This window comes from Lissotriton helveticus, chromosome 6 (genome assembly GCF_964261635.1).
Source record: "Lissotriton helveticus chromosome 6, aLisHel1.1, whole genome shotgun sequence".
NCBI classification, from domain to species: Eukaryota; Metazoa; Chordata; class Amphibia; order Caudata; family Salamandridae; genus Lissotriton; species Lissotriton helveticus.
Window position 1 is genome coordinate 163,499,885 of NC_136067.1, and position 21,720 is coordinate 163,521,604.

Below are 21,720 nucleotides of genomic sequence, written 5' to 3' on the forward strand. Positions count from 1 at the left end.
GACCTTCCATCTTTATATCTAATTCGAAAATAATGAATGAAGGTCGAACCCCTTCCATCTTTATATCTAATTCGAAAATAATGAATGAAGGTCGAACCCCGGCTTCGAACACCACACACGTTCATAGATATTGCCTGTTCTTAACCGTGAGCTACACCGAGTACGACTTTCAAGCAGCGCGACTTCGTGCTTTTAAAATGATCACGCTGTACAGGAAGCCTTTCATAAACCTTCCTTGTTATTAAAATGAATTGATAAAAGCGGCTATCGCCCGCTTACTTGGGCTAATCACCCACGTTACACGGGGCGCTTTTACCAGCATATATTTCATCCTTGCTCAAAACAGGAAAAATACCTCCGCAATGAAAATGCTTCTCCGGGGCCCGAACCCGAGGCTCCCGCCGCCATCACATATGCCCTTAGACGCTACGCTATGGCCTCTCACCTGCCTACAAAGCAAAGCCGACCGGCCTGACTCCACCGCTCGCCAACTATTTTCCCGGCCAGCCTTCTTGTAATCAGGCGAGAGACGAAAGAGGGCTACTCCCAGGGGTGCTGCACTTCTTATTGCCTTGGAGGGAGGGTCCTCAGACGCCCACCAAGCGTCCCACATTACGGAGAGACCCTCCCCATGACGTCTATCTCAAGAAACGAAACTCACCTACTGAGGCGGGCACGGAATGCCCACTAAAGGCCCCCCTCCCCTAGTCGCGGGGGTGGCCTCTCAAACCAATCGCTCTCACATATCACAGGGGCTGTGGTAATGGGGGCCTTCCAATAGTTTCTTACATATCTATACCATAGTTTTTCAGCCAGGGACCTCAAACCTTATAGAACTTCTTCGCGCATCCTCTTGCCTTGTACGTTACTTTTTCAACACCCATGTAGAGGTCCATCACTGTTTTCCATTTCCTTAAACCCCCTCCAGGTGGCGAGTTGCCCACCCCTCCTTTTCCTGCCCGATTCCAACCAAACTGCATTCCTGTTAAACCTTAAATCACCACTGACAACGTGCTTTTGGTGCCTTAAAAGGTCGCAGTTTATTCAACATCACATGTTCATACATTTGCAACGTTCATGGTCATATCAACTGTTCATTTAATGTCCATGCTACACATTTACATTTACTGGTTAGGTCTTGTCTACAGCATTGCTTTAGCAATGCTTGTTTGTTAGGTCTCGTCTACAGAATTGCTTTAGCAATGCATGTTTGGCGAGATTATAGTAAGGCTATCAAAAGTCTACCCAAACTGCGTATTAGGTACAGTGCATGTGAGGCAGGCGCGTGCACATCGCCAGCCACATCGCACATCGCACACCATCGGCCTCGGCATCAGACTTCAAAGGATTCCGCTCCCCCGCCCCCCACATCAGACTTCAAAGGAATGCGCTCCCCCGCCCCAGCAATGCCGAGAGCTTGTTGCTTTTTTGCATTCATACTACGAGCAGCACTGCAATGCTGCCAAAAGTACTCACATATGCCAGATTTAGCAATGGGAATCATTTAGCAGGATTTAATCTGGCCCCAGAGAACCCTTCCACGCAGGACAGTTGCTTCTGCCCGCGACACTACATCTGTGTTTAACTACGTATCCTGCTCAAGCTGGACAGACCTATCTCATTTATCCCTGCCATTTAATTATACAACATCCAGGGATATCCGCCCTCTCCTCACCGTTCATGCCACGAATCTCCTAATTCACAGCCGCTGTATTAGCTTTCTTGATTTCCATAGCTGCTTTTCACTCCAGATTGTTCCAGCCTCTGTTGCCTTGCACCAGCACAACCTGCTACAAATGCTTCTCTTCAGCTTTCGTATCCATCTGGTTTTTATACACCTACCTCGGTCCCTATGACTTCTCTCCCCTCCCCACTCATCTGCAAGATACTTTTCTCAGCCACTTAATTAAAGCCAACAAAAGCACATATACGTTATTGCTCATCACTGGTACTCCATGTTCCAACTAGTCCTTTGCTATCCTCACAGTACTTTAGACCTTTTTTCTTGCTGTGCATTTTCATGTTTCTCTTTATTTTGCATTAACCTCCCAAAGCGGTTCCAATCCATTCCCATATACATCCCTTCCTACCACACTCGTTTACCTTTCCTATGACCCCATGAAAATCTACTCTCTTTCCATCATCTTTCTAGGTCTCGACTAGCACGCAGGCTGCTGACACCCTCAATGGAATTGCTTCAGCAAAGACACACTTGCGTTCGCTAAAGCAATGACATTGTGTGTTTATAAATTACTATAGCACAGATGTACCTCTGGATAGGTCAGAGTTTCCATAGTAAAGTCATTTATAGTTTTCTTAATAAGTTTGGCGCCATTCAACAAAACTGCACCAAAACGTTTTTTTTGGGTTTTTTTTAAGTTCCTCACTTTGGGTTATTCTTGGCAAGTTTTGTGCTGAACTGTTAAGCAGTGAGGTATAGAAAACAATGGCCCAAGACCTTTACTTCATATAGCAGAAACAATCTGTACGTAGTTATTAAATGAAATATTTACGAGCCAGCTCCAAGGGTCAGCTCAAGGTAATTAATACACCTGTCAAAGGAAAATGCAACAGACCAAATTCAAGGAACAGAAGCAATTTAATTCATTGCATCTAGAAAGTAAAGTACAAATCACAGTAACAATTCACGAACATGTAGGTTGCCCCGGGGGGGGGGCATGCAAAGGAAAGTAAAGTGGTTGGTAGTGTGTTTAGTGGTTGGGTGGTAGAGGGGAAAGTCTTTAGGATGGTGACATAGAGATTAATTTACAATATTTACAAATGGAGGATCGGTTCAAAAATCACTGTCCTTGTTAACCTGGCCACAAAGATGATATATGAATACATTTGTAAATTCATTCAAACACTGTGGACATATAATTCCAATTTTATGGCATGTGAGGTATGGGAAATCAGGGTCCAGGTTGAATCAATTGGGGGCGTCGACGTTTCGACTCGTCTTAAGGCCTGTGGGTAAGTTGAACCTGGGCCGTGCGAGTCTTCATCAGGACTATTAGGGACTACCAAGAGCTGTTGATGACCCTAGGGGGATGAAGGGGAAGAATGAGGATGTTGCAGAGAAGACTGTTAAGGTAATTAACATCTCAAACGGCGGTGGGCGCTTACCCTTAAGGTGGAACTGTGTGGTGAAGGATTCACAGCAGATCCATGGGTACGATGGACACCTGTAAGGTAATGGGGTGTGGTTAAATTTGGGTACTCAATGTGTGCGATAGTCTGGTCAAACCAAGGCTTGGCCAGTCGGATAATTTACCTTGAAAGGAGCTGAATCAAGGATGTATGTAGCTCCAAGGGAAACAAATTCCTCTCTCGTTAAGGCCTTCAATGAATGATGCGGCTGTAATAGAAGGGGGCTTGTGTCAAGGATCTGGTAATCGGTATTACCTGAAGCAGGCGGCAGACTGTCCACGGGAGTAATGACCTTATTGCTGCTATGAGTCAGCGTATTTCGTCATGCTCGGGATCCGTGCTACTGCAACCGAATGTGTCAGCGCGTTTAGCCTAGAGGACGTTATAGGCGCGAACGTCGCCCAACGTCATTGACATAGAGGAAAGACTCTGTGAAGAGTCAATGTACACGTGATCGATGCGTACAATTGTCATAGTAATGACCATCATTATTGTTGTGCAAATGGAAGCATAATGTGCAACATACTATATTACAAGCAAAAGACAGTGAGGTTAAAAAATTCAAGAATACACAATTAAATGCGGCACAAAGTCAGGTTGAAAATTATCATGACCCCGCGATCAACATTATTATGAGATCGTACCGCTAACAGTGAAGACATAATGTGCAACATAATACATTACAGACAGAGGACAGTGTGGTTGAAAACATTGTACAGTTTGAGGATCAAGTGGGAAACAATTATCACTGCATCCTTGGTGTACTATCCAGAGGGTACGGATCTAACCCCATGGTAAAGTCAGCATGGCAGGTCCAGACGTGGGCATGCATTATATACCTAATAGCGCCACTTGTCTGTTGATCTCCTCCTGTTCATTTAACCCTTTGGAGACCGTATCTAAAGAGTGTATCCATCTGCATTCTCGTATACTGAGAATGCTGCTGAGATCTCCGCCTCTCGGGTTGGGCACCACCTTTTCAATGACCCACCACCTGAGACTGGTGGCTTCATGCTCAAATGTAATAAAATGCTCGACTAGGGGTGCGCCTTGTATTTTACAACGAATACGGCTGCAATGTTGTAAGATGCGGCATTTTATTCTCTGAATGGCCTGTCCAATGTACATAAAGCCGCATGGGCATATGATGGCATAGATCACCCCAGATGTATTACAGTTGCTGTGTTGCTTCAGTGTGTATGACTGATTGTTGTGAGTGAACACGGTCCGTTGTATAGTCATAGGGCATGCCTTACACGTGCCACATTTGTTATGTCCTGTCACCAGTGGAAGGCCCCAAAGTGTAGTTTGGCTCAAGGTGCGGGTGGTGGGAAGTAAAGATTTTATCAAATGGTCCCTGATGTTTTTTCCTTTGCGTAACACATGTAAGGGAGGTGGTATGTTCCCTAATTCTTCAGTCAATAGGTGCCAGTGTCGATTACTTGCCTTTTTGATGGCGTTACCCTTGGTATTAAACGTGGTTACACATACCAAACGGTCCTCCCCTATTGTTTTGGGTTTGGGTGTGAGTAAGTGTTCTCTATGGTTGTGCCAAGCCCGCTTATGTGCTTTTTTAAGAAGTCTGAGGGGATAGCCGCGTTCACTGAGTCTCGCAAATAATAGTGAAGACTCATCAAAGTAGTCTTCCTTCTTGGTGCAATTCCTTCGTAAACTGAGGAATTGGCCAAATGGCAAATTATCCCGGAGGTTACGGGGGTGGTGGCTTGTGTACCTAAGCAACGTGTTACGCTTGCTGCTGTTTCTGTAGAGACTGGTATAAAGGCTCACTGACTCAGTCTTGATTTGTATGTCTAAGAAGTTGATAGACTCATTATCGGATTCCAGCGTGAATTTGATGTCATCCGAACACGTGTTCAGCCATTCGTGGAAGTTTTTGAGAAGTTCATTATTACCTTCCCAAACTAGCAAGACATCGTCTATATAGCGTGTCCAAAGTGAGATATGCTTCTGGTAGGGGTTGTACTGATTGAGTACATACTGGTGTTCGTACACGCTCATGTATATGATCGCCAAGTTGGGGGCAAAGCTAGCCCCCATAGCTATGCCCTTAGTTTGAACATAGTACTTGTCTTGGAAAACGAAGAAGTTCTTTGTCATAGCAATAGTTAGTAATTGTACAATGAACTCGGTGGGTCTCTATGGGGAGCTGGTCTTTGATTCAGCACAGTTTCAATGCATGTTAAAGCCGCTTGTTGAGGGATGTTCGTGTAAAGGGCAGTGATGTCCATAGTTGCTAAAAGGCATGACTTAGGGTCGTGTGGGCGGCCATCAATCAACTGAATAGTTTGCATTGTGTCCCTCAGGTATGTGGGTGTAGCTATCGCAATAGGTTTTAAAAAAACATCTATATATTTACACAATGGTTCCAGTAGAGAACCACATCCTGATATGATGGGTCTCCCTGGTCTTCCATTCTTTTGTGTATCTTGGGGAGGGTGTATATCGTACGCATGTGGGGGTGTTTATTGTGGTACGTGTAAGGCATGCCCTATGACTATAGAACGGACCGTGTTCACTCACAACAATCAGTCATACACACTGAAGCAACACAGCAACTGTAATACATTTGGGGTGATCTATGCAATCATATGCCCATGCTGCTTTATGTACATTGGACAGACCATTCAGAGAATAAAATCCCGCATCTTACAACATTGCAGCCGTATTCGTTGTAAAATACAAGGCGCACCCCTAGTCGAGCATTTTACTACAGTTGAGCATGAAGCTACCAGTCTCAGTTGGTGGGCCATTGAAAAGGTGGTACCCAACCCGAGAGGCGGAGATCTCAGCAGCATTCTCAGTAAACGAGAATGCAGATGGATACACTCTTTAGATACGGTCTCCAAAGGGTTAAATGAACAGGAGGAGATCAACAGACAAGTGGCACTATTAGGTATATAATGCATGCCCACGTCTGGACCTGCCATGCTGACTTTACCATGGGGTTAGATCCGTACCCTCTGGATAGTACACCAAGGATGCAGTGATAATTGTTTCCCACTTGATCCTCAAACTGTACAATATTTTCAACCACACTGTCATCTGTCTGTAATGTATTATGTTGCACATTATGTCTTCACTGTTAGCGGTACGATCTCATAATAATGTTGATCGCGGGGTCATGATAATTTTCAACCTGACTTTGTGCCGCATTTAATTGTGTATTCTTGAATTTCTTAACCTCACTGTCTTTTGCTTGTAATATAGTATGTTGCACATTATGCTTCCATTTGCACGACAATAATGATGGTCGTTACTATGACAATTGTATGCATCGATCACGTGTACATTGACTCTCCACAGAGTCTTTCCTCTATGTCAATGACGTTGGGCGACGTTCGTGCCTATAACGTCCTCGAGGCTAAACGCACTGACACATTCGGTTGCAGTAGCGCGGATCCCGAGCATCACGAAATACGCTGACTCATAGCAGCAATAAGGTAATTTCTCCCGTGGACAGTCTGCTGCCTGCTTCAGACTGTGTAGATACAGTTGATACCGATTACCAGATTCTTGACACAAGCCCCCTTCTATTACAGCCGCATCATTCATTGAAGGCCTTAACGAGAGAGGAATTTGTTTCCCTTGGAGCTACATACATCCTTGATTCAGCTCCTTTCAAGGTAAATTATCCGACTGGCCAAGCCTTGGTTTGACCAGACTATCGCACACATTGAGTACCCAAATTTAACCACACCCCATTACCTTACAGGTGTCCATCGTACCCATGGATCTGCTGTGAATCCTTCACCACACGGTTCCACCTTAAGGGTAAGTGCGCCCCCCGTTTGAGATGTTAATTACCTTAACAGTCTCCCCTGCAACAGCCTCATTCTTCCCCTTCATCCCCCAAGGGTCATCAACAGCCCTTGGTTGTCCCTAATAGTCCTGATGAAGACTCGCACGGCCCAGGTCCAACTTACCCACAGGCCTTAAGACGAGTCGAAACGTCGACGCCCTCAATTGATTCAACCTGGACCCTGATTTCCCATACCTCACGTGCCATAAAATTGGAATTATATGCCCACAGTGTTTGAATGAATTTACAAATGTATTCATAATCATCTTTGTGGCCAGGTTAACAAGGACGGTGATTTTTGAACCGATCCTCCATTTGTAAATATTGTAAATTAATCTCTAGGTCACCATCCTAAAGACTTTCCCCTCTACCACCTAACCACTAAACACACTGCCAACCACTTTACTTTCCTTTGCACGTCACCCCCCTTGGGGCAACCTACACGTTCATGAATTGTTACTGTGATTTGTACTCTACATTCTAGATGCAATGAATTAAATTTCTTCTGTTCCTTGAATTTGGTCTGTTGCATTTTCCTTTGACAGGTGTATTAATTAACTTGAGCTGACCCTTGGAGCTGGCTCGTAAATATTTCATTTAATAACTACGTACATATCGTTTCTGCTATATCAAATAAAGGTCTTGGGCCATTGTTTTCTATACCTCACTACACCCAGGTCCACGACCATTGGGTTACCCCATTTTGTAGTGGGAACTGTTAAGCAGTGGCAAAAAACATGGGAGGGTCCATAAGTACTTGAGTTGGGCATGAAGAGGATACATTTTGAAAAGTTTTATGTATATTTGGACGAACAAGGATCTGCAGATAGCCTTGAATCCAATTCAAAAAGTACTCGAACCCATCAGCCATTTCAGTATTACAGATCCATGTACGGATCCATGTTACAGACACAATCTTACAACCCCACACACACACAACTCCACACACACACAACCCCACACACACACACAACCCCACAAACACACAAACACCCACACACACCCACACACACCCCACACACACAAACCCCCCACACACCCCCACCCCACACATGCAACCCCCCCACACACACAACCCCCCACACACACCCCACACACACAACCCCCCCACCCCCCACACCCACTCCCCCACACATACGGGCCCCCCACACACACAATCCCCTACACACACACCCCAACCACACAACCCCACACACACACATAACCCCCCACACACATAACCCCCCCCACACACACACAACCACACACACACACAACCCCACAAACACACAACCCCACACACAGACAACCCCACACACAGACAACCCCACACACATACAACCCCCCCACACACAACCACACACACACAACCACAACCACACACACAACCCCACACACACACCCAACCCCCCCACACACCCACACAACCACCCCACACCCACACACCCCACACACACAACCCCACACACACAACCCCCACACATCCCCCCCACACACAACCACACACACACAACACCCTCCATGCACAACCCCCACACACAACTCCACACACACAACTCCCCACACACAACCCTACACACACACACAACCCCACACACACAACCCCCCACACACAAAACCCCACACATATACAAACCCACACACACAACCACCCCCACACACACAACCACACACACACAAAACCCCACACATACACCCAAACTCCCCCCACACACAAACCCACCACACACACAACCCTACACACAACCCCACACACACAACCCCAAACACAACCCCACAGACACAACCCAACACACACATCACACACACAACCCCACACACACAACCCCCCCACACAACTCAGTGCCACATAGATACACGCCACATAATTACACTGCACTCAATGCAACATACACTCCAAATACCACTCAGTGCCACATAATTACCCGCCACATAATTACACTGCACTCAATTCAACATACACTCCAAATACCACTCAGTGCCACTTAATGACACACCACATAATTACACTGCACTCAATGCAACATACACTCCAAATACCAATCAGTGCCACATAATTATACTGCGCTCAATGCAACATACACTCCAAATACCACTCATTGCCACATAATTACACTCCACACAATTACACTGCACTCAATTCAACGTACACTCCAAATACCATCAGTGCCACATAATTACACGCCACATAATTACACTGCGCTCAACGCAACATACACTCTAAATACCACTCAGTGCCACAGAATTACACGCCACAGAATTACACTGCACTCAATGCAACATACACTCCAAATACCACTCAGTGCCACATAATTATATGCTACATAATTACACTGCACTCAATGCAACATACACTCCAAACAATACCACTCAGTGCCACATAATTACACGCCACACAATTACACTCTACTGAATACAACATACACTCCACACAATACCACTCAGTGCCACATAATTATATGCTACATAATTACACTGCGCTCAACGCAACATACACTCCAAATACCACTCAGTGCTACATAATTACACACCACATAATTACACTCTACTGAATGCAACACACACTCCACACAATACCACTCAGTGCCACATAATTATATGCTACAAAATTACACTGCGCTCAATGCAACATACACTCCAAATACCACTCAGTGTCACATAGATACACACCACATAATTACACTCTATCTATCTATCGCATCACCACAGCATCACTCAGCACCACCACAGCATCACTCAGGGGCACCACAACATCACTATGCGCTACCACAGCATCACTCGTCGCAACCACAACATCACTCAGCGTCACCATAGCATCAATCTGTGCAACCATTCAACAACAACTGGTTCAAATATGTTCTCTCAATGGTTCATGCTTTATCACAAATGTCACAAAAAGATGTTAATATTTAACTTCTGTTCTGGGATTTTCGTCACAATAAAATACACTGAACATAATCTTCACAAAAGTTATTTACAAAAATGTAAGCTATTGCCATTATAAATTACAATAACTTTCATTTAAGTATTAATTATTAAAAAAATTAAAAGCCATTGTTATTTGTAATATCAATACATCAAAGTCACGTAAATACAACACATATTGCATTACAAATGCTATAGGTGTTTCATTTGCGAAAGTTAAAACTATTGGCATTGTAAATGACAAAGCTATTAATTTCGCTATTTTCAAAACCAACACATACATAAAAAATGTGTCATTTACAATACCAATAGCTCAAATTTTCCTAATGCGAGACCTATTGCATTGCAAATGCTTGTTTTTCTTCTTGTGTTTTGGTCGCAGTATGGACCCAGCTTCCTCCCTTTCCCAGGAGGGGAGGGACCTCTGATTCACGGGTCTAGGCTTCAACTTGCTACCGACTTGGAGGGTGTCCGTCAGGACCTGCTCGGGCTGCCAGTGCCGCCCCGCTCACCCTGTACCCTTTCCTGGGCCCTCCCTGCTCCCAGGGGCCCCTGCCGGGTGGCATCCCAAGGACCTTACTTGAGCATCTACTCTATCTTTCCTGAGGATGAGTCCTTGCATCTTTCCCTCTCGGTACTCCTGCCATGAGGCATCCCAAAGGTCCTGCAGGAGCATTACATCTACTCTTCCTATGGCGGCACGCCGCCACTTGGCTCCCCAGTGCCCCTGCTGTAAGGCATCCCAAGGACACTGTGAGCACCTTCCATCTACCTTTTAGTAATTTCTCTCTGTTTACTACCTTCCTAATGTTTGTTCCGCTTCACCTCTACCCTTGCGACTGCGACGCCCGCTTTCTTTTGATGCGGGTGGGTGGGAGTCTTCTATCGTCTCTGTGAGGGGGAGGGGGGTGGTTGTGTTTCCTTGTGGCCTGTTGGCCCTCTTTATCCCCCCTCACCCTCTGATGGGGGGAGGGGCGCTCGCCCTTGGGAGACCAATCCTGGCTGCCCCTTTACTAGCTGTGATGCAAATGGGGGCGCGGCGGGCTTCCTGCCTCCGGACAGCTTTTGACCCGGCCCCCATCAGGTCCAGCTTCGCCTTCCCGGCCCGGGTTACGAGTAGGGGGTTCTGGAGCACCCCAGTACTTGGCTACATCTCTCTTAGCTACTCTGAGGCCCAATGTGCTAAAGAGGAGTTTGACTCAGGGGAGTTTTCAGTATTGAATAGGCTGCTAAGACAAGAGGCTTTTCTGCTCGGTGTGAGCCTTCCTCACTTTGTCAGTGAAACAACAACACTCAGCCATTTTTAAGTGCATACTTGCTAAGCAGTGTAGAAGGGATAATATCCAGCCCTATCATTAATAGACACAGAAAACATAAAAAACATTTGTCAATCAGTATAAATGCATATAACACACGACTTCATACTGTAAATGATGATTATGCAATCAGACAATTTTCAGGCACATTTTAAAAAACATGTTTTAGATAAAACACTTGCCTCAAATACCAGCTTTCGATAATCATCACTAGTGTGTCACGCTGCATACATTTTTGTCCAGATATTACACCCGAGTGAATCACTATTCAATGCAGGAGTGTAATCAATACAGTCACACCAATATTTGGATTTGCATCAATAATGCGCCATGATGTATTCATCTCGGGCCACTTTCTTCACCTAATGCAGGTTCCGTAGTGTGTTCCAAATTCCATCTTTGGAGTAATAAATGTCAGGAATGGCACTACTGGCCTAACTGGTCGAATTTTGACTACTATTTCGCCCCTTAACATATACTCCAGCATCCACCTTCCTGGCTCTTTTCCAGTGTTGGAGCTACGTTTGGTTCTCCTTTGGATACTCAATTTCAACCCTGTGTCTGAGACAAAGTAGGCTAAATTTACTAAAGTTTCATGCAACGCAACTCTGCAAGGGAACAGATACCATTGTGAAATGCAATGTAATATAGTGTAAGCTGATGCATTACATTTGTTTACAAAGTCACGCAAGACGGCACCAATCGCCCCTTCCACGGCTTAGTAAATATAATTTAAGGACTTGGGTTGCCTTGCATCGACTTGCTTCCACAAGGACAACGCAAGTCCTAGGTAAATCAGGGCCACAGTGTGCTATCGTGTTTAGCATCCTGTCATGCATTTGTGTTCTTAAAATATATTGGGGTAGAATTACAAGCCCCTTGCGCTGTCAGTACGTCACTTTTTGTGACGCATGGGCAGCGCATTTTTCTGCCCCAAATTTACAAGGACAGGAAAAACCTCCCTGCATGGCTTTTCCTGTCCTTGTAAATAAGGCCCCTTTACACACAGAACTTTGCGTCAACGGGGCGTTCCATGGGTGCTGTTGTGAGTGTTCCCATGCAACACCCATGGAGCCAGACACATTTGCAGATTTACAAGAAATCGTAAATCTGGAAATAGGTCTGAATGCTACTCCTCCCCAGGGGTGGCGTAGGGAGGCGCAATGAGGAGAAATTTATTAATTTCTCCTTGTTGTCTTCCTCTTTCTCTGCGTGCCGCATTCTGCAGCACATGAGGAACGAGGAAATAACCTCTAATGATTGTTTATGTACCGGAAGGTGCCCCATAAACAATCCTTTAAATAAATGAGTTTTACAAGTTCTATGTGTGCTAATGCGGCACACATAGAAGTTATAAAACGCCATTCCTGATTGTTTATGTGCAGGAAGGGGTTTCCTTCCCGCACATGAACAATCATCCCCATGCCGGCGCATGGCAGCAGTTTGTGCGCCTGCGCAGGTGGAAGCACAGAGATGTAACATATTTCTGTAAATATGTTGCATCCCTGTGCTTCCAAACTAACGCAGCGCAGCAAAATGACTGGCTGCGCGGCGCTGCGTTCGTTTATTGTAAACCTGCCCCGTTGTGTCTAAGATAGCCCCTGATGGATGTATATGTCAGGGTATATGTTAAAAGGTGGACTGGTAGTCAACCACATGGATTCTAACCTCCTGCACGTGCATGTTGCGATGAGTGTCACCAGGCCAGCTGTGAGATCCCTGGTACACCAAAAAGTGGCAGCGGCTGTTCTCATGTCTGTGCTTGACCCTGGATTGTCGAGCGTTCTTCCTGGTGGCCAGGATCTTCCTTCAAGTCCATTGCTCGTCATAAAACCTGATTATTCTCTTCACTTATGCATGGTGCGGCGACCTTGCCTTTTAGCGTCCTGTCTAACTCATCCAGTCAGCGCAGAGAAGCCATTTTGGTGTACAAGCACTTTATAATGACCTTATATGTTCTTGCATCTGGGCTGGATTTTCATTTAAACTAAAACACAAAGGGGACACTGCAACTAGGACGTAGGATGCAAAAAGTCATCCTGAAACGTAGGGGTGCGAAAAGTCACCCAAACAAACAATTTAAAGGGAAGGAAGAAAAGGGGGGAAAGAGACAAAGAAGCCTAGGTATGAACACCCATCGTAACAAAGGCAAATATTGTCATTTGCCATCTAAAACGTAAAGAAAAAACTTGCCACATAAAACAAAATGTGCCGTTGGCAAAAGAAAAGCTTTATTTGCCGGTTGGTCGATGCAAATCTGATTTTGCTCTGGTCAGTCGGTGTAAAAGCCTCTTCAAAATTGCACTGCAGTAGTGCAACGTCCCATTTCGAGGCGCTGACCGATGCTTGATTCCACAGTGAACATGCAGGTGGCGGTGCAAGTCAGGACATAGGGAATATAAAGACGTCGACAAAACATAAGGCTTGAAAAAACATAACACTGTGGGCTTTAAGTCTTTAAGTCTTTCAAACAGTGTCTTCTGCCAAATCCCTCGATAAACAAGGAGATGCACGGGCGGCGACGTCAAGCAAACATTCAGGACTGCACGTACCAAATAAATGTATTTTACCAATGCGCATCCTATGTGGCTTGCAGGGATTTGCAAAGATGGAAGAGAGACGATTTTCCCAGTCCAGTATCTAAAGGTATCTGGTTGCATCTAGGAACAACCAGGCATACAGCTAAGGTTGTAGTGCGCCCATTCAGAAGAACGCTAGGCCTAACGGAAGTGACATCACACAATCTTTAACAACCCATGACATCACAAGATTGACGCATTGTCCTTCTCTGACTATCATCGCTTCCTAGGTGCTGCCAGGGGAAGAGGGAATGTAAACTATGAAGAGTAAGGCTGCACTTTCTCTTCCTGCCTCCATGACCCTTGAAGCTGGTGGGGTTGGGTGGGGGTCAGTAAGGGAAGTACCAGGGGTACCAGAAGGCAGGACATGTCGAGCGGTCGCTACCACTTCCCATTTTCTCTTCCTGCTGCTGTCTCTATGACTCCCGGCTCCAGCACGTAAGGTTGGGGGGGGGTGAGCTTTAGGTTTTCCAACCGTCTCCATGACATCCTATTAAAAACACATGATCTGACAAGCAGGGCACGAGCGTGGCTTAGGGGCAGTGGAATGGGAGAGGAGTGGTGAGGATTGTTAGGGATACTTAAGCGGGAGGAAAGAACATATTTTGTAATATTGCCAACATTCTTGAAGATCTTCGCCGCAGAGAGAAAGCAAAAAAGTGAAAGAGAGAGAGCAAAAGGGAGAGTGGCTGTTTTGTCAGCATGTGTGTGTGTGTGTGCATGTGCATGTATGTATGTATATATATATATATATATATTCATCTGCATATAAAACCCAGGCTGTGAGGACCGGATCCGGCCACAGAGCATGGGTTAACCTTCACAGAACCAGACAAACAATATCTTTTTGAGGGCCAGTGCGTTATGAGGACTGGTCCTGGTAGTGTGTTTAGGTATTCTAGACCAAGTGTATCCAAAAACTAAAATTGCAGTTATATTTGCCTCAGTTATATCTTCACTCAGATTCGAGCAGGATTGACTTTAGCGTTCTGCACCTCTGAACCATGATTTGCTGGCCCTTATCAGTGAGGCCTTCGCTATCGCGCCATTTTGCGTGTCCCCAACAAACATCATTTGGCAACTAACACTACGAGCACACCTGGCCTACCTCGTTTTCGCCCTTGGGATAACATATGGGGATCTAAGGATCATCTCTCCACAACGATCACACACAATCCATTGCCCTGAAGAAGTTAATTTTCAAATGAACGAAACGCGTTGGCTGGAACTCTTTACTGTCGGATGACATTGAGAATAAAGGATTTATTGACACAACATAACAAACCTACGTGACTTATTGAGAAACTTCACCTGAGTAGTGCACCACTCCAACTTTGTTTTGGTCCTGGTAGTGTGTTTAGGTATTTTCAAGAAAGTGTATCCAAAAACTAAAAGTGCAGTTATATTTGCCTCAGTCGGCTTTATAACCTACCCTACCATCAAAGCGTGCGTGGAGTTGGAATAGTAATTACAGATTTCATTACAGTCAATGGCCAGTCCTCCTAATAATAAAAGGGGTGGGTGCAGGTGTATGTAACACCCTAAAATCCGCATCTACCATAAGCTACACCCCTTAGCACAGGCAGTAGCAAGTTCAGAAGAACAAAGCCCTAACTCACTCCCCTGAGTGTTCCTGTTACCCCACGGTGCCAGCAGAGGGCACATGTTCAGGCACACCTTTGTGAGAACGCACCACCTCCCTGTGGGCCACGGTGGGTGACGCACACCTCCAGGTGGGAGGCGCCTTCATTAATACCATTTTTCTATTTTAGAAGAGCGGGTTAGGCAAGTTAGGGCACTTGCAGGAAAGGAGGTGTCGGGGTTATTGAAAGGACGAGATCTGAGAAGTTGATACGCTCAGGGTGGCATGATAGCAATTAAAAGCTAAATGGTAACATACTGTAACAGCTGAAGAACAAACACTCAGGCCTGGAACCCATCCCAGTTTTTATAGCGCTAAAGTGGTTTTGCCTGGGGCGCCAGGGTTGCAAGTAAAAAAAAAATCGCATCTTCCTATAGGAAGTTTTCAGTTTTCACTGACATGTAAATCCAAGTAAACTAATCAACTAGTAAAATACGTAGGCCTTTGATTTAGAGTTGGATGGTAATAGAAACTCGCCAATTTGAATGGGAAGGGCTAAATACTTTGGAGAATTCACCAGAGCAAATATTGGATTCAAGCTTAACAAAAATTGCACATTAATACAAATATGTCCGATCTACACCCCACACACGGCCCATGTAGGGTACCAACCAGGCACCGGTGGAGCATACTGAGTACAAGCTTGAATATTATCAAGCACTGATGCGGTGTGAAGTTACTGAAGGTATCACCTGAACTCTGTAATAAAACCTGAGGTCCAACCAAGGCAGCCACATAGCATGGCTTGCCACCACCCTGGGTGGGCTGGTAGCACTTCCTGAGTCCCTTCCACCAGTCTAGTAATGAGAACCCTACCCCCAAGCACATCTATTAGATTTAAAGAAAATTAAAAAAATGTGCGCCCCTAAGAATTTAGCACCAGGTCCAACCGCCCCTGTGGCCCCACCCACGCTACGCCACTGCTCCAAAGTGTCCAAGAGCAAAACCCACCCAATTATTATACCGACAACACCTAAACTGATTTATTTTAACCGTATTATTTTACTTCTGTTTCACAATGACATAGGGACAATACAGCAGTAACAACCCACCCCAATCAAGATAAAAATACAAATCGTCTTTCCCCCCTTATGAGTGATGTACTGACATATTCATCAATAGATTCCAGGAAAATAATAAAGGAGAGTTTTGTGGCTATCTTTTAAACTAAGAGAGAGTGAATAAAAAGAGGGAACAATAATAGAGAAACCAATGCAAAAAGTAGTTTAACACAGCCAAGCAATACATACCATTTTGTGACTCTGACGAGATCAATGGAAGAATCTATTGATTGCCTGGTGCACCTCAACTACCCTACTGCTGCCTACGACCCTACAGCCCTGAGGAAGGATGTCTCTGAAGTGAGTCAGTGTGGCCTCAGGTGCTGGAAAGTTTATCATAAGAATGGTCAAATAAAGATTGCATTGGATTCTTTTTTACTGAGACTTACAGAGCATTTCTGCAGCATCTCATCTTGACTTCCACAGATTACATGTTACAGATTACGAGATAGCCTGTCTCGTAAGGGGAAAGGCCCTACCACTAGGTCGACGACCAATTCCTGGTTCGATGCCCCCTGTTCTAGGGCACATTCACATCTCATGGCTGCATTACATAAAAAGATTAGGGACCCGGGCGAGGTGGCCAACTGCAGGAAAGTCTATCGTCTTTCCCGGAAGAACTGTAAGAACAACATAAAGCAGGAGGCCTGGAACAATCTGGTTACTGCCGCACAATCTAAGGATAGTGCCCTATTTTGGCGAGCAGTTAATGCACCCTTTTTTAATGCACCAAATAATGCTAGGGTGGAGGTTGCCATCAATGAAGCTTCCTGGATTGACTTTTTTTCGGAAGTTTATAACCCAGAGGGGTTTCCAAAGCTTGTTGATATGGGGGGTTCGGATAGGGATGAGGCTCGGAACTTTCAACCAGTTAACTTAGACATCTCAATCGGCGAAATGTCCGCTGCCATCGAGCAGAGTAGGGGAGGTAAAGCTCCAGGAATAGATGGGGTTCCTATCGATTTATTTAAACATTTAGTCGATTTATGGTCTCCCATACTGAAGAGAGTCCTGGACGCTAGTTGTGAGTTGGGGTTTCCTAGGACCTGGTCTGATTCCATTATTATTCCCATCTTCAAGAAGGGAGATAGGGAGAGCCCTTCTTGTTATCGCCCTATCTCCCTTCTTGATTCCTTTATGAAAATCACGGGAAGGGCCGTCCTGAGCCGGTTATCTTCCTGGGTGGAGGAAGCAGCAGTGCTATCCCCGGTTCAGTACGGTTTCCGCAAGGGGATGGGAACTGTGGAACAGGTCTTGAATTTCACACTCCTTCGAGGAAAATACGTCCAGGCCAAGGCAGGTAAACTTTATGCGGCATTTGTCGACCTGAGTGCCGCATTCGACTGCGTGAAGCATGATCGACTGTGGAAGGTGCTGGAGGTTCTTAAAGTAGAAGAGGCCATCATTTCTTTTTTAAGACAACTTTATGCTGGGGCAAGGGCAAGGGTGAGATACGGAACCAGTGGAGAATGCACCAAGCCGTTTCACGTGAAGCGCGGAGTAAGGCAAGGGTGCGTACTCGCGCCCCTCCTTTTTAATTTATATACAAACGATTTAGAGGATGTTCTGGTGTCCAAAGTTATTGACTCGCCCAGAATTAATTCCAAGCAAGTGGTCTCATTATTATATGCTGACGATGCTGTCATTATGGCGAGGACAGAGCGAGGTCTGAGGCTAGCCCTGGACGCTTATATGAACTTTATGCAATCCAGGGGACTGTCATTAAATGTGAAAAAAACCTTTGCAATGACGTGCGCCAGGGGCAAGTTTAAAACCTGCAAACTGTTTGCACGTAAGGAAAGAGTGCAGACTACTAAATCTTTCTCTTACCTAGGAGTAGTCCTTGAGGGTGGGGGGCACTGGGGTTCAGCGATAAGGAGTAGGACCCTGTCGTTCAAAAAGGCAACCGCAGCACTTATGGTCTTTTCACGAAAAATGGGTAAAGACCCCCTGAAATTTTACTCAAAATTTACATGGCCAAATGTGTTAGTACAGCCACTTATGGGGCTGGCGTTTGGGGCATCCAAGATACTAGGGAATTACAAGTAGTAGAAAATGCTTTTTTAAGGTATATTTTAGCCGTTCCATCTAGTTTATCTGTGTTCAATTGTCATGCTGAGCTGGGGGTTCGACACATCAGTGACCTGATTGCGATGCAACCTTTGTTACTTTGGCACAGGGTTTGGACTGGAGTAGATTTGGAACTCAACAGAGAGATTCTCCGCGATGTTATGGCTCTTGATAAATCTAATAACATAGCGTGGTTGTCATACATCCAAAAGTTTTGCCAGGATCTGGGGAATCCTGAGTTTTATACTTCACCAGAGGAGTTATCCAGGATCTCGAGGAGAGATCTAAAGAATAGTTGCTGGCATCATTTAGAATCCTTGCGCCTAGGTTCTGAGCTGAATAAGGAAACGGTAGTGTGGCACCAATTGTTGCTCACCTCGGCTAACATGGAACCCTATCTGAATTGGTGCACTAACGGTTTTGACAGATTCTTACTCACTAGGCTCAGATTTAACATCTTTTTTCGCCTAGTGTCATTCCCACAAACCAATGATTGGTCTAAAATGCTCACCAAATGTCCATGTGATGGGAGGGCAGAACAATCAAACCTCCATGTGATTCTCTTTTGTAAATTTTATCATAACGAGAGAGTTCGATGGATCAAACCACTCTTGAAAAGTCATGGAACTTGGTACCAGTGCCGCCCAGCCTTATTGTACCTCCAAATACTTAATGATGAACTGTGTGTGGCCACTGTGGTTGGCTTTTTAAAAAGTGTTTTTAGAAAAAGGAAAAGTTTAATATGCTTATAATATTTTTATTTTTGTAGTCTGGACTAAATGTAATGTTATTTTGTGTACATCTTGTATTGATTTTTCCTCTGATGTAGCTTTTATGATTTTTTAATTTACAAAAAACGAATAAAGCTTTTCTACTACTACTACATGTGATGTTTTAGCTTGATATTTGCAGCTATAGCTTCCTTCGCTTCTCCAGTGTCACTTCAGTGTGGAAATTAGTTTTCAATCTGATAAAATAGTAATCTGTGCGTTTGTCCCATTATCCACAGCAAAAAGGTTTTTCTTAAGGCGCCCTGCTCAAGAATTCTAGGCTTGGTGAATACCACAGCTCTTGGGGCCACATGTACAACCGTTTTTAGCGGGTGCAAACAGAGATTTATGCCATATTTGTGACAGCTAAAAAAGGGTTGTAGCATGTATCAACCCTATTTTGTGAGTTGGTAACCTTTTAACCACTCGATTCTCTATTAGTTAGGAAGGGGAGTGCCATCGACGTCCCTTCCTAATAGCGAGTCGCAAGGCCTTGTACACTTGTTTTGCGACTGGAATGCGGTCCCAAAACAATCACAGTTTACCACCTACTTCAAGTGGGTGGTAAGCCAGTCGCAAAAGCAAAGGGATCCCCAGGGGACCCCATGCCCTTTGTAACTGGCAGCAAAAACGTTTTTAATAGCAGGCAGAGGTCCCTGTGACCACTGCCTACTCTTAAGAAATGAAACAGAAACGCTTCTTTTTCTTTTTTAAATGCAGCCTGTTTTCTTTAAAGGAAAACAGGCCGCATAAAAAAAAACTGCGTTATTGCAAAAGCAGTCACAGACATGATGGTCTGCTGACCCCAGTAGGCCACCATCCCTGTGAGTGCTAGCCATTCCCAATGGGGTCGTAAATTACGACCGGCCTCATGAATATTAATGAGGCACGTCCCTCTGCAACCCATTTGGTGATGCACTGTCACACATTTCATTTTGCGACTTGCAAATTGCAAGCCACTAAACATCGCAATTAGCGAGTTGCAAAATTAAGTGGTCGTACATGTGGCGCATAGTCTTGAGTCCATCTCGTGCTCTTTCTTCCACAACCTTTCACTTCCTATCTCAATCTCTGCCTTACCGATTCTTTTTCATCCCTGCTTTCACCCCTTGTTACAGTTTTGTTGTCTTTCGCTTCCTCCTTCTTTTTCCCTTTGCTGCCTTTCTCTCTATTGATGTCTTATTTCCAACAGTAATTGGCAAAGCCAATAGGCCTGGCCTTGGCAAGCCTGAAATGTCTTAATTCATTTTTATTTTCGTTGTAAACATGCAATACGCATTAAAAGAGTAAATATGAGAAAAAGTGAAAATGCAACTATCTAATTGTGGTGGGCATAGGTTTCTCAAATAAAAGTAAAAAAGTACCTATTGCAAAAATAAATGTACGAAAATAAAATTAAAGCATATATTAGTCTATCAGCCCTAGCACTGAAGGAGACTTTTAGACTTATGCGTACAACAAAATGCCACTCCTGATGATGAAGAGAGCCAATGTTTTGTACTACCATTAGTTTAGGTAAAATGTGAATGAGACTTGAACAGATCAATAGATGAAAAGGGCTGACTTGAAAGCCCTTGTATGTATATATTTCTGTATTTTTAGTGGAAATTAATTTAGAGAAAATATGATGACAGCGGGACAATTAATGCTCTCTTTACACCAGGCCTAAAAAAATGACCAGTGCTCACCCTTTAAGACCAATTGCACAAAGTAAGCATACTGTAGCCGTCTGCTTTTACTGTCTACACATTCCTGATCAATCAGGCTGCATTATATTATTTATTCTCTCTCTCAACCAGGTCTGGGGGCTTACTGGCATAATGCATACACTCCAGAGACATATGTTTGACTCCATGGCCACAGGTTCAAAGTGCAGAGTGTCTTCTCAGCCTTTCATCCTTCCAAGGACAATCAAATGAGTACTATTAAGCTGGCTACCAATAATGCCTGTTATTCAAGTCCAAGGAGTGAACGTGCACTTTACAAACAAATGCACAAGTAAATTTATGAAACAGCAAACTTCACTCTCCCGGCAAAGCACTCTGACGTCTTCTTAGTCAATGTTTGGCATATGTACTTATTTGTGTGATTTTATATAGCGCAGACATGGCCCGAAGGTATTAGAGTGCTTCACAATAAAGAGAGAACTAAATAATAACAAATAAAAAATTATACATGTACATTAAAGGTTAACTCCAGGATTAGTGTTTTCCCGGAGGTAGATCGTAGCAATGACAAGCAGGTGGGACAGTACCCCAAGCGGATCATCAATAGTTTGTGCAGGTTGAGGTTGGTATGCGATTGGAGGGACCGTGAGGAGAAAGAAGCAAATTAGGCCAGGTGTTGTTTAAAGAGAAGAGCTTTGAGGTCTTCTGTGGCATGACGTGGTCAGGCAGAGGCTTGGACGG

The 21,720-nt window shown here is 44.6% G+C and overlaps 1 protein-coding gene and 1 long non-coding RNA gene across 2 annotated transcripts in view; one reads left to right on the plus strand and one right to left on the minus strand.

Annotated features, from left to right (window-relative positions):
• The window catches only part of C6H8orf74 (chromosome 6 C8orf74 homolog), a 2,015,860-nt gene that overhangs the window by 685,238 nt on the left and 1,308,902 nt on the right, over window positions 1–21,720 (plus strand). The window lies entirely within an intron of this gene.
• The window catches only part of LOC144762387 (uncharacterized), a 609,729-nt gene that overhangs the window by 16,620 nt on the left and 571,389 nt on the right, over window positions 1–21,720 (minus strand). The gene's annotated exons all lie outside the window — the stretch shown is intronic.